Raw genomic sequence first — 14715 nt, forward strand, 5'->3', positions numbered from 1 at the left:
TCGTCTGGGACAAATTCCTTCTCAAAATTGCTCTGGAATATATTAAAATTTATCAGCTGCGGTCAAATAAATGGCAAATTAAAAACTAAATTTATTTCCCATAATATTATTTTCACCTTTCGTTTGAAAATTAATCTTCAAAGCAAAACTGACCCTCTCACAACGTATATCCTGTCACTCGAGCGTGTACGAGACCTCCACTCGCTGGTGTGCCCCTAAAGCTGTCCATCCGTGAGCTATGAGTTTCAGCACGAACGTGCATTAGGATGTGGTTTTTGGGATCCACGAATTATTTTCCGTGTGAAACAGGATGCACGTGCGTGAGAGTTAAAATTTCAAACTTCAACTGTCAGCAGGTCTCAATTTTTTATATCTGAAATAAAATTAAATAAAGGGTATTAAATAAGGTTGTAATTTGTTGGAATTATTTTTTACATAATGACATTGACTGACAAGAGAAGCCTTTTCACGCAATTCTGAAAATTAAATTTTTTATTTTTTGCCTCATTTGATCCAAAGTTATATTAAAAATTAAAATATAAATAAGCAATAATGTATTTGCACGGCTTATCTCTAGTATAATGTGTTGGTTTCAAGCGAAGCCTGTGTTTGGAGAAAAATGCTAAACTGCACGGAGTTAGTGACACAAATATCGCCTAAATCCCAATTTTTTTTTAATTAGTTTTGCATTTAAGCAGTTTGGAATAAATCTAACCCTTGGTGAATTTTGTACTTTTTCTAGCCATTGACTCATTAATAAAAAAGATGATGTTTGTTGTTTAAAAAATTGAGTCTTGGACAGAAAGTCATAAAATTATTTAAAAAATCTAAGTAAAATTTTCAAACGTTTTAATTAATGAAAAAAAAAATAATTAAAATTACTTATATTCCATAATTTTATTTTGTTTGAAGAAATTTATCCTCGATGAGATGATCATGGAAGTGAAGAAACTTTGGATTCCCAAGCTATTTATATAATTTTTTTTAAATGAAAGTAAACAAGTAACAACAACCAAGCTCCTTTTTCATAATCTTTATTTTAATTTATAATATTTTCAGTTAATGAAAAATTCAGGGATGTAATTTTTCTATTTTGGAAAAAAAAATGCAAAATTATTCAAATTAAATCTTACTATTTTAGACTGAAGGTAATTTAATTCTTGAATGTATTTTATTTTTTAAATTTTTGAATGTTAGTATATGTACATATAATTTGTTGCAAAATATAAGTGCAAAATAAACTTCAGCCTCAAAACTGAGGTGCAATAAATTTCGTTTTATATAAACCAATTTAACTTTCAAGGCAGATAAAATAGAATTTTTGTCCAAATAAATTGTTAATTTGGATTGATTTGAACGAGGATTTGTAAGTGAAGCTGCCCTGCTTTTTATAAAGCTGCGCAACCAAAAGAGCACCGGGGGCATGGTATCTTTTCATTAGAGTCAATCGGATTGAAATTGATCCTGAAAGGTAATTCAAGTGGCTGCAGGCAATTTGCACGTATGGGATAATGCTCTGGAGAGAGCGAGAGGGAGCAGACAATCGCGAGGCCCAGATTTGCGAGGCGCCATTGATTTTTGCCGCGCGCAGCACTTATTTCGTCAAGTGGCAATGATAGTCTCTGATACATGCGGCGGCGGCGGTGTGATTTATTGCCACCGGTACAAATATATACGTGCCCGTTTTCAGTACGTGCGGGCTGCGCTTATATACATGTACGCTTACATTTATTAGCGTTCCACCTGCGCAATCATTGTCTCTAGCGAGCCCATTATCTCTCTCTCTCGCCACCGTGGGTGTTTCGTTGGAACTGCTTTGACTTCAAACAAGGGCTTGCTGTGTTTTTCCAGGCAATTTTACGCCATCCCAAAAGAAGCGACGGTAAAACCTCCGCTGAATGGAGGTAACAAAAAGTTATTTGTCGGCTCACCTGCTTCCGGTCGGCGTGGGCCAACAAAGGGAAGCAGCTTGTGAATGAAATCTGCTCTGGCGCGGCCGGACAAAAAGCCAAGGCGTTCTAAATGCTTTAAAACGATTACTTTTGACTAAAGCTTTGCGACTCAAATTTCGCCGCCTCCGTCCCTGGCACGTTCAATTCAAAATAAAATAGGACCTCTCTCTATATATTCTATTATCGTTCGGATTGTAAAATGGTTAGGCAGGTATATAATTTATAACAACATTTGCCGCGACACGAAAAAATGTAGGGAGGGAAGAAGTTTATCAAATCAATGCGACGGAACGTGATTTCGGAAGAAATTTGCTCATTATCGCCAGTTTGAATGTGAGATGCGTTTTTTCCGGCCTAGAGCCCCACACGGCTGTCGTGCTTCTGCATGGGGACATTGAATGAGAGAAGCAGCAGCGTGACAAGATTGGGAATAGCAGGGGGCAAATTGTGCGCCATGGACGAATTGAACCAGATTCTCTCTCCGTAGGGGAGGCTAAAAAATAATTGCATTTCACTTTTCCTCCCACACACTCTAGCTGCTGCCGATCACAAAAATTTCACCCCTGTACCGAAGCAGAAATAGCTCAAGCCATCTAAAAAAGTGCGATGTGGCTCGTTCCTCATGCAATTTTAATGTTTTATATACAGAGAGGGACAAACGCAGTGGTGGAGCAGGAATAAAAGATGAAAAAAAATCAATCCACTCTGATTTGATTTATTAAAATTTTCATCAAGGAGATCTTAATTAGGTTTATTCTCCATTCATAGCACTTTCTTTAATAAAGGTTTTAGCTCTCTTATTAGTTTTTAAATTTGGTGGAATTTATTGATATCTCTAGTGTGAGCATAACCAAATTTTCATTTATTTATTTATGCGAATAATTCAATTTATTTATTAACATTACGGAGAGAATTTCATGAGATTCTGAATTAATTGCTACGTTTCTGTCCCATAATTTTTACTTGTTATTTTTATTCTAGCAGCTTTATATATGCCAAAAATAAATTTAACATATTTAACAAGAATTTTTTCCAGTTGAAACTTTTTGATTAATTATCTATCTATGATCAGAATTAATTTTTAAAAGGACATTTAATTGTTTACGAGTTTAAAAAAAATTAAAACAATATCCATCGTGTGTACGCTGACAAAATGCTTTTTGGCTTATATTCGAGTACGGGAAATTTTAAACCAAAAAAATTGCTTGAATAGGAAACTTAGAGAAAAATATTTCTTCCGCAAAAACAAAACATTCTGAGAATTATGGAGAAGTTTAAGAGGAACCCTCTCACACAAGTCACTCAAAATGCGATATTATTTTCAAGCAACACAGCATCTCCAGCACTCAGAGATCGAGATATTTATAAGGCAAAACACACGCACGCAGCTAGCAAAAGCTCTCGCGCTGCTCGGCGCGCGGGTTTGCCTTTCTCTGCATAAATTCTGGGGAGGTTTTGGCCGCATGCTGCTTGATATTATGCCAAGTGCAGGCGGTGACCACATTATAATTACTCTCTGTGCGAGCACTTTCCACAAGTCAACCCACCCTTAAGCTGCTGCTGCCGGGCATCAGTTAGCGGAAGGACTTTTGGCTCTCCCTTGGTAAAGGCAAGTCCTGATGAGGGAAGAAATTATCCTCAAAACTTTTGCACTTGCGCGCCCCTCGTATAACAATTTCGCCAGTGCAGCGCGCGCTAATCTTCAACATTCGCAAGCGAGAAAACAACGAGTTTTGTGTTTTGAATTTTTATATTGTACTCTAAAGTATAATTTTGGTGATTTAAAAAATATATCATTTAATATTATACTAACTTATTGCCAGCCCTTTTTTTAATATATATGGTACCGAAGTACCTATTTTGATTGTAATAAACATTTATAGTATTTTATGCAGTATTGAGAAGAGATTGTTTTAAAAATTATTGTCAAATATAAATGCAACTAACAATAAGTATGCTACACTTAATTTTTTGAATAATTTATAATTTAATTTTTTTAAATTTTATTTTTGCCTACATTTTTAATAAGTAAAAGGTTGCAAAATAATTAATAATTAATTTTATGTTTTAAAAATGAGTAAATATAAATTAAAAAATGATGCATTTTTTTATCATAATAAATTTTGAAAAAAATTACTCTACGATTTCAATATTAGATAATTTATTAAATTAATTTCTTTTTAGTCAAATTAAAATTCGTGCATAGTGCTTTTTCTATTAAATAAGATTTGATATTGCATTTCTCCTATAAAACTATAATTTTCAATTTTTGTCGCCGGATTTTTCTTTGCTGATCAAATTTTCTGTGGCGTGCCAGCCGTTCTGCTTTGGAAATGTGTCTTGCTGGTTGCAGTGTGGGGACCCATCTCAGAATTATGGGAAACAAATGTAAGGTACGTGAGCTGCCTAATAGACTGGGGACATGATGCCATATCGCGAGAGACTCGCCCGCCGCCGTCGCAACCAAAGGAAATGAAAAATATCAGCCATCGCACGAGATACCCTTCCTCCCACGCGTCAATAAAAAAGAAAAGCTTTCACGCTGCCAGTTGGGAGCAGAGAGAATCCCAAAATAAATTGTGAAACAAGAGCCGCTTCTCGCTTTCAATACACAAATTCGGCGTTTAAATTGGTGATCACGTTTCTCATTGTTATTATGAATTGAAAATAAACAAAAAGAAAATATTGTTTTTTACATCAACTTAAAAAGTTATTTTCATATACAAAAAATAATAACGAGCTGAGAAAAATTGGCCATAAGAATTTCGTTATGCTACTCCTAACACCGGAGTGGAGCTTGAATATTATTCAAAGGCCGCTCTCGCTCTTGTGTCTCGACGGCTTTTGGGCTGAAAATTTATGGCTGAAAATGCACGCAGCAACTCTCCAACCCATGTGTGTGACTTTTATTCTTTTGCCAGCTAGAGTGTGCCGCCCACATTTCCATGTACCGTGCAGCAGTTAATAAAAACTACGCCCAGCAAAGTTCAAAATATCACAAACACAACGGAGACGAGTAGAGAGGTTGAAGGAGAGTGAGTTTTTGGCCTCTCTCTCGTCGTCGTCGTTCTCAAGTTAAAAGGGCTATGTAGATATAGAAGTCCATGCGCCTACAAAAACACACAACCTACTGAAAAGATCTCTTGTGACTTGAGAACTCTTCTCTCCTTCCACACTATCTGATGTTCCTTCGCACAAAGTAGACAAATAGTTATTATTTGCTACACACTTTGAGGCGAAATTAAATCTTATCTTTGCTAATTAATTAACGAAATTCCACCCCTAACAAATAAAACCAGAACCAGAAGATTAATATCCTGATCGAAACAAAAATTCCCCTCCTTCTTTAACAATAAGTGAAGTAAAAAGCAAAATTCGATCGAAGCTCTTTTCTGTCAAATTTACTTTAATTTTCTAATATTTGTAACTTAATATTCTGCAAAATAAGATATTGGAAATATTTTGATTTATAATTACTTTCCAGAAAATATAAATTATTTTACAAAAGTGTACAAAAGTTGAAGTTTAAAATAGCAAGAGATTAATTGTGATTTATTATAATGTTAAATTTAATGTACATTTCAAAGAATTAATGATTAATGCTATGAAAAAAAGTATAAAATCCCGTTTTTGTAGAGGGTTCGCACTATTCAAAACGTGGTATAAGCAGAAGAAAATAAATATTGGTCGTAGAAAAGAAATATTAATTTGTAAAAAAAAAATTAAAATATTAAATGCAGTATGATTTTCTGTAATAAAAGATTGCATCGCAATTCAGATTTCAATTTTTATATATCTCTGCTGCCAATAAAAAATTTAATAACATGCAGCGGAAATCGCTCCACGCTCCACCCCGTCCAAATTATATTCTTCTCAAACTTTCGTTTGATGGGATCTAAATTCTAATACTTTTTATATATAGTCGAGGGCTGAGGGATGGTCTCGAGATTAAACCGCATCGCGCAGAGTACAGAAAACTTTGGGGGCAAATCATATTCCCTGATTTCAAAGCCACAAATTTATTTCCTGCGCGCATAAAACCTCTCGGTAAGTGCTTTTCCTCCCCCGCGCTCGCACGAAATGACAAAGTTGGTGGAATCGGCATCAGCTTGGCGGATAGAAGAGGAACATTGAAAATAAACGACGCAAATCCATTAAAAACTAACTCTGCGAGCAGAGAAGCAATGTCACTAAATCCCGTGAAAGATGATGCGCAAAAATCTAACCCTGCATCCAGAAGATAAAGTGTGCACGGAATCTTCTTTGAAAGCCGAGAAGCGGTGGAGAGGAGGAATATGGATGAAAAAATTCGCCTCCCCCAGCATCTATAAAGGTTCATCTCTCTCGAACGATTTGGTTCATCTTTCCGACAATTTGCTCGCTCCGCTGCGAAATAGACGTCTCCATGCGCGCGCGAGTATTTATTCCACCCTGTATGACTCATATATATTTTCTGTATTGGAGCGCGCCGAGCATAAAACCAGAGCGCGCAGTTCTCTCAGCTAGGGGATGATGGGTGGAGAGTGGATGAGGACTGGGGGTTGCCGAGGAGCCGCCGCCGTCACCGCTTTTTCTGACATAATTATGCAAACGAGGACCACGCGCAAGGCAGCGCTGCCAGCAAGATTTCGCCCTCGGTTTTTGAGCCAGCAGTTGAGGAAATCGCGCTCCGAGAAATTCGCATCACTTGAAGTCGCGGAAATTCAAGCTCTACACGTTCACTGATTTTTTTTTCTTTTTTTTTGTGCTTCCAGGCATGAAACATCACACATCATCGACATTGTTTTTAATTTTTTTATTTAAATAAAAGAAGAATGACAAATAATTTAGTCCAATTTCTTTTCTAACTCTTTTTATAATTTTAAATTAATAATTTATAATTTTAGTATTTAAGAAATTTTAAAAATAAAACTATATTTCATTCCAAATATAATGATTCAGGTAAAAAAAAAACATTTTGAGAATGTTTTTTTTTTTTATAACCACAAAAACAAATAAGTGTTTGAGCAAATCTTATTTTATTGTTCAGTAATAAATTCCAATAATCGTTTTCTATTTTTATGATAGTTAACAATCAATGATTTCACAATGATTAACCATAAGAATGTCATAGACTGGGAAATAATTCTTCCTGAATCTGATATTGCTGCGTCTGCGTTATTAAACGTTCAAGTGGTGCTTGCGTCTCCTTCCCTCTGCGCAAAATATTTTCCAACCCGCGTCTACAAGTTCTTGCTTGGTTTGCTCGCTCTATATGCCCCATGCCCTATCAGCGCCCCGCGGTAGTTCTGCTAAGGAAGCTTTTGAGAAATTATTGTAGCAACGTCTCGCACCGCACGCTGCTGCCGGCTTTTTGAGCAGGTTTATTTGATTATTATCAGCAGATTTAATGGAGATATTGTCAAGGGTGAAAGTGAAAGTCACGCGCGCGTGTTGCTGGCGAGGGGTGGATTTTGCGAACGGGGGTGAATTTCTCTCTCTCATAAGTCTCTGCAGCGCTAGCTCCTCCAAAGGAAGTGATGCTGTTAGTTGCTCAAGAGAGATATAATATCTCGCGCGCACTTATTGAGCTCCTGCATTGTTCTCTGCTTCGGCGAGGGGTGGATTCGAGATGAAAGCGAAATTTCACATAATATAACGCGAAACGAGATTTCATGGCCTCTGGGGCTCAACATTCATTTAAAAAATGAGGGAAGGATAAAATATTGCTTGTGGTTTTTTTTTTAAATATATAAAAACCGTAAACTTTGATCAAAACCGTACTCATAAATTTTTCCATTTTTTTTATAATGTATGAAATACTAAAATAAAAATTTTGTGAGTACAATTTGGACATCTTTTAATAAAAACATTTACTTGTTAAAAAACTTGCGTATACGCACCAATAGAGTCTATACATATAAAAATTTTCATGCAACGTCTTATGCCTACCTTGAAGGTTGTTTGGCGGATAGATTTTTTTATTGCTGTGCACGTTTATTTGTACTGCAGGCGGGGTGTGAAAAAGCAAAAGCGACCCACGGAAAAATTACTCATTTCCCTCTTAGCACGGAGCTACACCTTTTCTTTGTGGAGGGGGCTATGCATCCTTAAAGTCTATTCCTTTTCAAAGGCAGCTAATTTTTATAACAAAAGCTGACGATTTTGCTGTCGGGAAAAGTAAACAAGCGTTATTTCAGCCGCCTATGCTATCGCTCGTGTTTTATTAAAAAATCACGAGCCCAGCGTGGTTAATTGCACGAAAAATTCCCAACGCACGAAATTTAATCGCACAACGCAATATCATGACCATCACATACAAGCGCCGCGGAGTCGAGCCTTCCATAAACAAAACTTTGAAGGTTTTTTTATACATATACGCTGGAGCAGCGCGATGCGATTATAAAAATTATTACTACATTTTTTGTGGCAGCGTAATTTATCATGCAGCGCCGGTCATCATCGCTTAAGCTCCGCGCGCACTCTGGGGCCTGAAACTCTAATGCTGCTCCTATGGGAGGATAAAATAAACAAAACCAGTTTTTATATTTATTCTGGCCGCCCGTGTTAGTGCTGCCTTTCGGTCGAGAGAAGCATTGGCATAATTAATATTCCCCGACCATTCAGACAGGTCTGCTCGTCGGTATACATTTTGCTCCTCCCACGCCACGGGGCACGATTATGAGAAACCCGGCTCGATCTCTTCCAAGCTCGCCGGCCCAGGCTTAACATTCTTCTCCGCGGACAATCGACCAGGTAGCCTTATTACGAGGAAATTAATCTTGAAAGTAAACAAGAGGGGAAGAACAAAGGTGTAATTAAATCATATAATGGCGCTCATATCGTTATAAGCTCTATAGACGTGAAAAGCAAAATGCTCGGCTTCATTCACTGCGCAAGCTTCTTTGCTGATAATGTGCTATGGGTATTTGCAAATTGTAAAGCACTAAAGTAACACTTCAATTAAAGCCATAAAAGATATTATTTGTCATAATAAAATTGTGTGTGTTTTGTTTTATTAAAAATTAAAAAAAAAATCTCCTTTTATAAAGTAATATTTAAGTATTTACTTAATTAATATTATTTATTTTAATTATTATAAAATATTTTCTAATGAATCATTTAGGTCAAAATTTATATCATTACATTTTGTAATAATGAGGTTTACATTATAATATATTTATAAATTCTGTGTGTACAATGAAATATGAACATAAATTTAATTTTAATATAGCACTGGATCTGGTGTACTTGTAATTTGAATTAAGAGTTTTCGATACGCTATACGATAAAGAATAAAAATAGTTAGATTAATTAAACCACACTACCCTCTGTATGAGCTTAAGTTAATTTAGTTTAGCCCCTTGCTTCATGAAATATATAAGCAGGTTGAGCACGTCTTATTTTATGTACCTTTCAAACTAATTCATGTCCGTCCTAACCGAGAGTTCATATAGTAATTTTTCCTCAAAAAGCACGGTCTCGTCTTGTTCCATTCCAATTTCCCAAAAGATTAAAATCTCCTCATATTCACATTGTTTCTTTTTTGTGGCATCACGCACACACGAAAATGATTCTTTTTTTTCCAGACACGCGGGCTCCTCTCTGGTCATTTACTACCAGCCAGGGTCTGATGAGAGGAAGTGGGCGTATATTTGAAATTTACCTGAAGCCATCAACCTCTCCTTCTTGCTCAAAAAATCTAACCTTGCCGGCGAGAGGATCCTCGAGAGCAACATCTCGCAGGTAAACGTTAAATGTATACTTTGTCCGCCCTGAGCCCTGAGGTGCCAGGCAACTCCCTTTGAAAAGGATCAATCGCCTTCGCCTGCCGCGCGTTTTTTCCATTCATGGATTGAATAAATATACGCGTGAATTGTGTTTCTCCCCGGAGCTGCCAAAAATTCCTCAGCCTATTTTCACAGGTGATCGACAAAAGACTCCGAAACGCATGAATGGACCAGAAACTTGGGTGTTATTGAGAGCGCACCTGAGCGTTGCGTTTCTAAAAATATTTGTCTGCGGAAACGTCCAATAAATCTTGCTCTTAATTCGAGTCCCTGACTCAGCATTTGAAGGTTTAACAATCAAAGGCGCAGATATAAAAATATATAATGTGAATTTACGGAAGAGTAAATATAATAATAAATTTGATCTCTTTTTAAAGGAAGACTGCCGAAAAATATAGAAAATGACAAACAAAATAAAATTTTTATTTTTTAACTTATATTTGGCAAGAAATAAAATTTTTTGATGATAGTATAAAAATTTAATTTCAGTTTTACTTTTCAACTTTACCGTGAATTTTATAATGGAAAAATGAAGTGCCTCTCAGGATTTTTTGAAAGCCTCGATTTTTTTATACGCTGAATTGAAAGTGCAATTTATTCTAATTTTATTTTTAAAAACATCTCTTTAACAGAGACATCTAAACGCAGATGAAAATTACTGAACCTTTTTTTGTTTCTTTTTTCCTGCAGTTGCCGAAGCAAACCAAAAGGCAGGCTATGTACTTTGTCAGCCCTTTTCTCTCTCTGCTGCTGCTGCTGGAGCTTTGTTGCGAAGCAAAAAAATATACACAAGTTGGGCTAATTGAATTGCACGCCGAGTGGAAAATAGTTGTTGGGATGTTTCAGTGGCGCAAACAGCAGTCAGCACCCCGCCGGCAGCAGCACTCTGCGATTAGCTGGACGACGCCAAAGAAAATAAGCGCGCATGCTAAAAACAAAAGGGGATGCGCGGCGAAATTTATCTGAAAGTTGTTGCTTGAGGCGGACAAGCAAGTTGGAGCAAGTATTAATCCCAACGGGCTTTGCTCTGAGCATCCACTTAAAATTGCTGCGCGCTCTCTCGGTTAGGGAAAAGTTTGGAAAGCGCCACTCCTTTTAAATCCGAAAACGCCCTGCGCGCATTTCTTTGGGCGTAGTTTTAAAACCACAAGTACATATAAGCTGCTGTACACCTTCATTTGGATGTTTTCCAGGTTAAGAATTAATGCAGAAAAAATTAAATTATGTAAATTTGTGCTTCTAGATGTGACAATTATTTCGATTTTTTCATAGATGTTTTTCTGTTTTTTCAATAATAAATATTCAATTAAATTATTGTTGATAGACTTCAATTTAAATTTTGCTAACTAAAATATTGAATGATATTTTTCGATCCAACTATACAGTATTATTTCATGACTCTAACTTTATATAAATTTCTTTTTGCAAAATCTTTTTTCATATAGCCTTGAATTTGAATTGCTAGTATTTATCAAAATTGCAACAAAATAATTAATTTCATTATATTTAAATTCTTATATATTGCATTTATATAATTTATATGGCTTCATTGTGCGAAATTTATGTTAATTTTTTTAATATTAATTTTCAATGGAAAGTGTTTCCATACCTTTGTTTTAAAATTTACTTTTATATTTTACTTATAGAATCTACCCAGCTTATTAGCAGAATGGGGAATAAAGCTGCTTTGAGAGGCGGAGGCTCAATGTTCATTTTTTTTTAATATTATTAATTTTTTATATTTTACCATGAGTCACATGATCAAATGATATTCTTTAAAGATTGAGGATTCTGGAGTTGAAAACTTATACATTATTGTTCCCGATAAATTGCAAAATACTTTTGGAGGTTTTTAGTGTTTTAAAATTTAAAATTGACTGATGATCCGAGATTGAGGTATATAGATGAAAATTTGCTAATATTATGCAGTTTATGCGAGAAGTATGTTCTCTTCCTCGGCAGTTTTGAGCCGAAGGCGCAGCAGAGAGTTAGGCTCTGCTGAGAGAGGCTACTTAATGTGCTGATGATGAGCATCATTAATTACTGCTGCGCGCACGGTGGATATGATTAATGGGTCTTAATGAGGCGCCATTTAAGCCTCCTTCAAAGCACTTTTACTTTCCGCAGAATTTCCGAGTCGAGTGTAAAGTTTTGCCGGAAAAGGGTGAAATAAAAGCTGCTATACCGCACTGCATGTCTCTCTCACATTCGCGCATATTAATTCGAGCGTCGTCCTTTTCTTTGTTCGCACAATAGCAGCCAGGGGATGTGCTCGAGATGACTCTGCGTCTAGACAGACAATTATATACAAGGGATGCTTTACCGTTTCATTTGCATAACGAAAACAAACCGAGAAAGACTTGCACTAAACCACTGCGAAAATTTAAGTGGAAAAGTGTCAATATCTGCAAAAATTCTTTGCCGGTTCCTTTTTATTGTTGAATCATCTCCTTGGAAGAAATAAAATGAGATGGATTTTCTTAAAATACTAAATCGTGTTAACAAAAAATGTATATATTTAAATTAAATGATTCCAGATTGCTATTTTCAAATCATAATTATTGTATGTCACCACGTTTCTCTGCGTGTTTGTTTCGTCTCATTTTCTCTCTCTCTGCATTCTCGATTCAAAGCAGCTATAGGCAGCTGATGGGGTAATAAACAAAAGATCCATAACAGCTGTCGTTGTAAGTTATTAAAGCTTGGGTAGAGGGCTTGCACATGCGATAATATATCACATGCGCTCCTACGTGCTGAACTAATACAGGACCTGCACAACCTCCAGGCTAAAGAGCAGCGCAGCAGCTCTTGGAGCAGCTCCGGAGGTAAGTTGGCGCTGAATATATTGCAAAATTATGCACTGAGTGAACGCTCAACTTGGGCAAAAATTGCTACTGATAACATAATGCATGCATTGCATAGTAAAATACAAGCACTCGATTTTTCACTATTTTATACAACATGAAAATAAATCCTTCAATGTAAAAAAAGTAAGCCTGAAACGGGCTTGACCAAATATATAAATATAATCATCATAAAACCACTAAAGCTGTTGAGGGAAATGAAATCAAGGTGATGCAACAAAATTATTCAAGAACAATAAAAAAAAAAAATTGAAACCCAATATAACCTTGCAAATATAAAATAAAAGTACAACTGACCTCAAAGAGCCTATTTGGCTGTCCTTTTGTAATTAATTAAATTATTTCAAGAAGAGTTTAAAAGCCCCGTTTTAACTCTTCATAAATCCATCTTCTTTAACTTTTTAAAATACAAAGCTAGATGCAACAAAACCAGAAAAAGGTTATTGAAAAGAATTCTTTATTTTATAAAATATTTTAAAAACCATCATATTTTAACTTTTCAAAAAGAAAAAAATATTTGTATTCTTATTTTAATATTTGTCCACAATGTTACATTGTTTACATTTGATTATTGAAAACATTTTATTAAAAAAAAAGGATTGTTGCGGACAAAACGGCACCACCATGCACCAGTAAGAATTTCGCTAAAACTTCTAAGATCAAAAAGACCCCATCCGCCGCCGTGATTCTGGTTACCGAAGTTTTTGTTCTATAAATTTTTTTTATCTAATGATAAAGTTGCTAGTAAAAAAGTGTTTATGCGTTCCACAGTTGTTCCGCACAATGAATGCTCCCAATAAATGATAAAATTCATAAGTTTGCAAGTAGTATTTATAACTGTGTATGTAAGATAGAATACCTTGACGATCGAGCTGTTGTCGGGAACAAGGTATAATGAACTTTTTAAAGTGCCAACAGCACGCAAAGCACAGGAAACCGTGATCACCGCGTAGCCGAGAAAGGTACACAAAGAAATGCTCGTTTCCTTCACAATTTTGCACAATAATATTCTATTGCCATACAATGCAGAGCAAGAAATTTGGCGGAGAAAACGCACAGAGATATGAAAAGAGCGCAGGAAAGAGAAAAAGTTCAAAAACATATTTCTCGTCCATCGCAGGGAAAATTAATTAAATACTGCAAATCATTTAAAAATATTAATTCAAGAAAATAATTTCAGTGATATTTTGCTTTAATTAGTAAAAGAACTGGATTTTTTAGATAAATTATAATTTAAAAATATTTTTTACATTTCCATTTTTGCGAGCAACACATCATACCTTTTGGAAAAGAAAGATGTGTGTAAAAGTTTGTGCCAAATTTAATTTTGCTCCAACACACATGCACGTGCATAATTTTGAAAACCATGATGAGAGAAAGGTGTTCAAATGAAAAGTGACTTTGACATTTCGCACTTCCCAAAGAGTAACGAGAGCGCTGCCTGAAGCAGAGAGACGACTTTTGGTGAATTACAGGGCAGGTGAGGCGAGTTGCCGAGACGACGAGCGCAGTACAGCGCGCGCTATAATGGGCCTCATTACCAAGTCTCTCTTCCTTTGCGCCGTCGTGCTCGAAACACTTCTCACTTCCTTCGAATTTCGATTATATACCAACGTCTCGAGACGCACCGCGGTTCAAGGTTGTAAATATTAATTACGCCTGTTTCCAAATTGAATGGCGGCTGTGCCATCAAAATCGTTTTATTATCGTGCTGCTCGGTGAGAATTTCGTGGCCCCGCACCGACGAAATTCGACGCGAATTAGATGAGAATCTTCTGTTTTGCGAAATGATATTGGTGCTTGAATGATATTGCGTTTATCTCTAAATTTTCACAAGAAAACAGAGCCGTAAGAGAGGCGTTGTGAGAGAAAATTAATTTCTGATTGAACTATGTACCTTGTGCCATGCAAAAACAGCTTGACTTGTAGTTTTAAGTAATTATTATTACTTTTTTTTATTTGTCAAAATAATTTTATTGGCTTTTTTATTGCAATTGTTCTCCAATTCAATATGCATCTAGCTATATAAATTGATTTTTAATAATCATGTTTATAGATGTTTTAATTTACAAAATTATTATTAATTGTATAATAAAAATTCTTAGTTTCAAGTAAAGCTATAATTGATAT

General features: G+C 35.7%; 1 long non-coding RNA gene across 1 annotated transcript in view; it reads left to right on the forward strand.

The window, feature by feature from the left end:
• The window catches only part of LOC132194319 (uncharacterized), a 166674-nt gene that overhangs the window by 55572 nt on the left and 96387 nt on the right, over positions 1-14715 (forward strand). The window contains exon 3 of the long non-coding RNA XR_009441531.1: positions 9521-9677. This is a non-coding gene — a long non-coding RNA (uncharacterized LOC132194319). The remainder of the gene's footprint in view (positions 1-9520; positions 9678-14715) is intronic.

This window comes from Neocloeon triangulifer, unplaced genomic scaffold (assembly GCF_031216515.1).
Source record: "Neocloeon triangulifer isolate White Clay Creek 2 clone unplaced genomic scaffold, ASM3121651v1 ptg000006l, whole genome shotgun sequence".
Classification (NCBI taxonomy): domain Eukaryota; kingdom Metazoa; phylum Arthropoda; class Insecta; order Ephemeroptera; family Baetidae; genus Neocloeon; species Neocloeon triangulifer.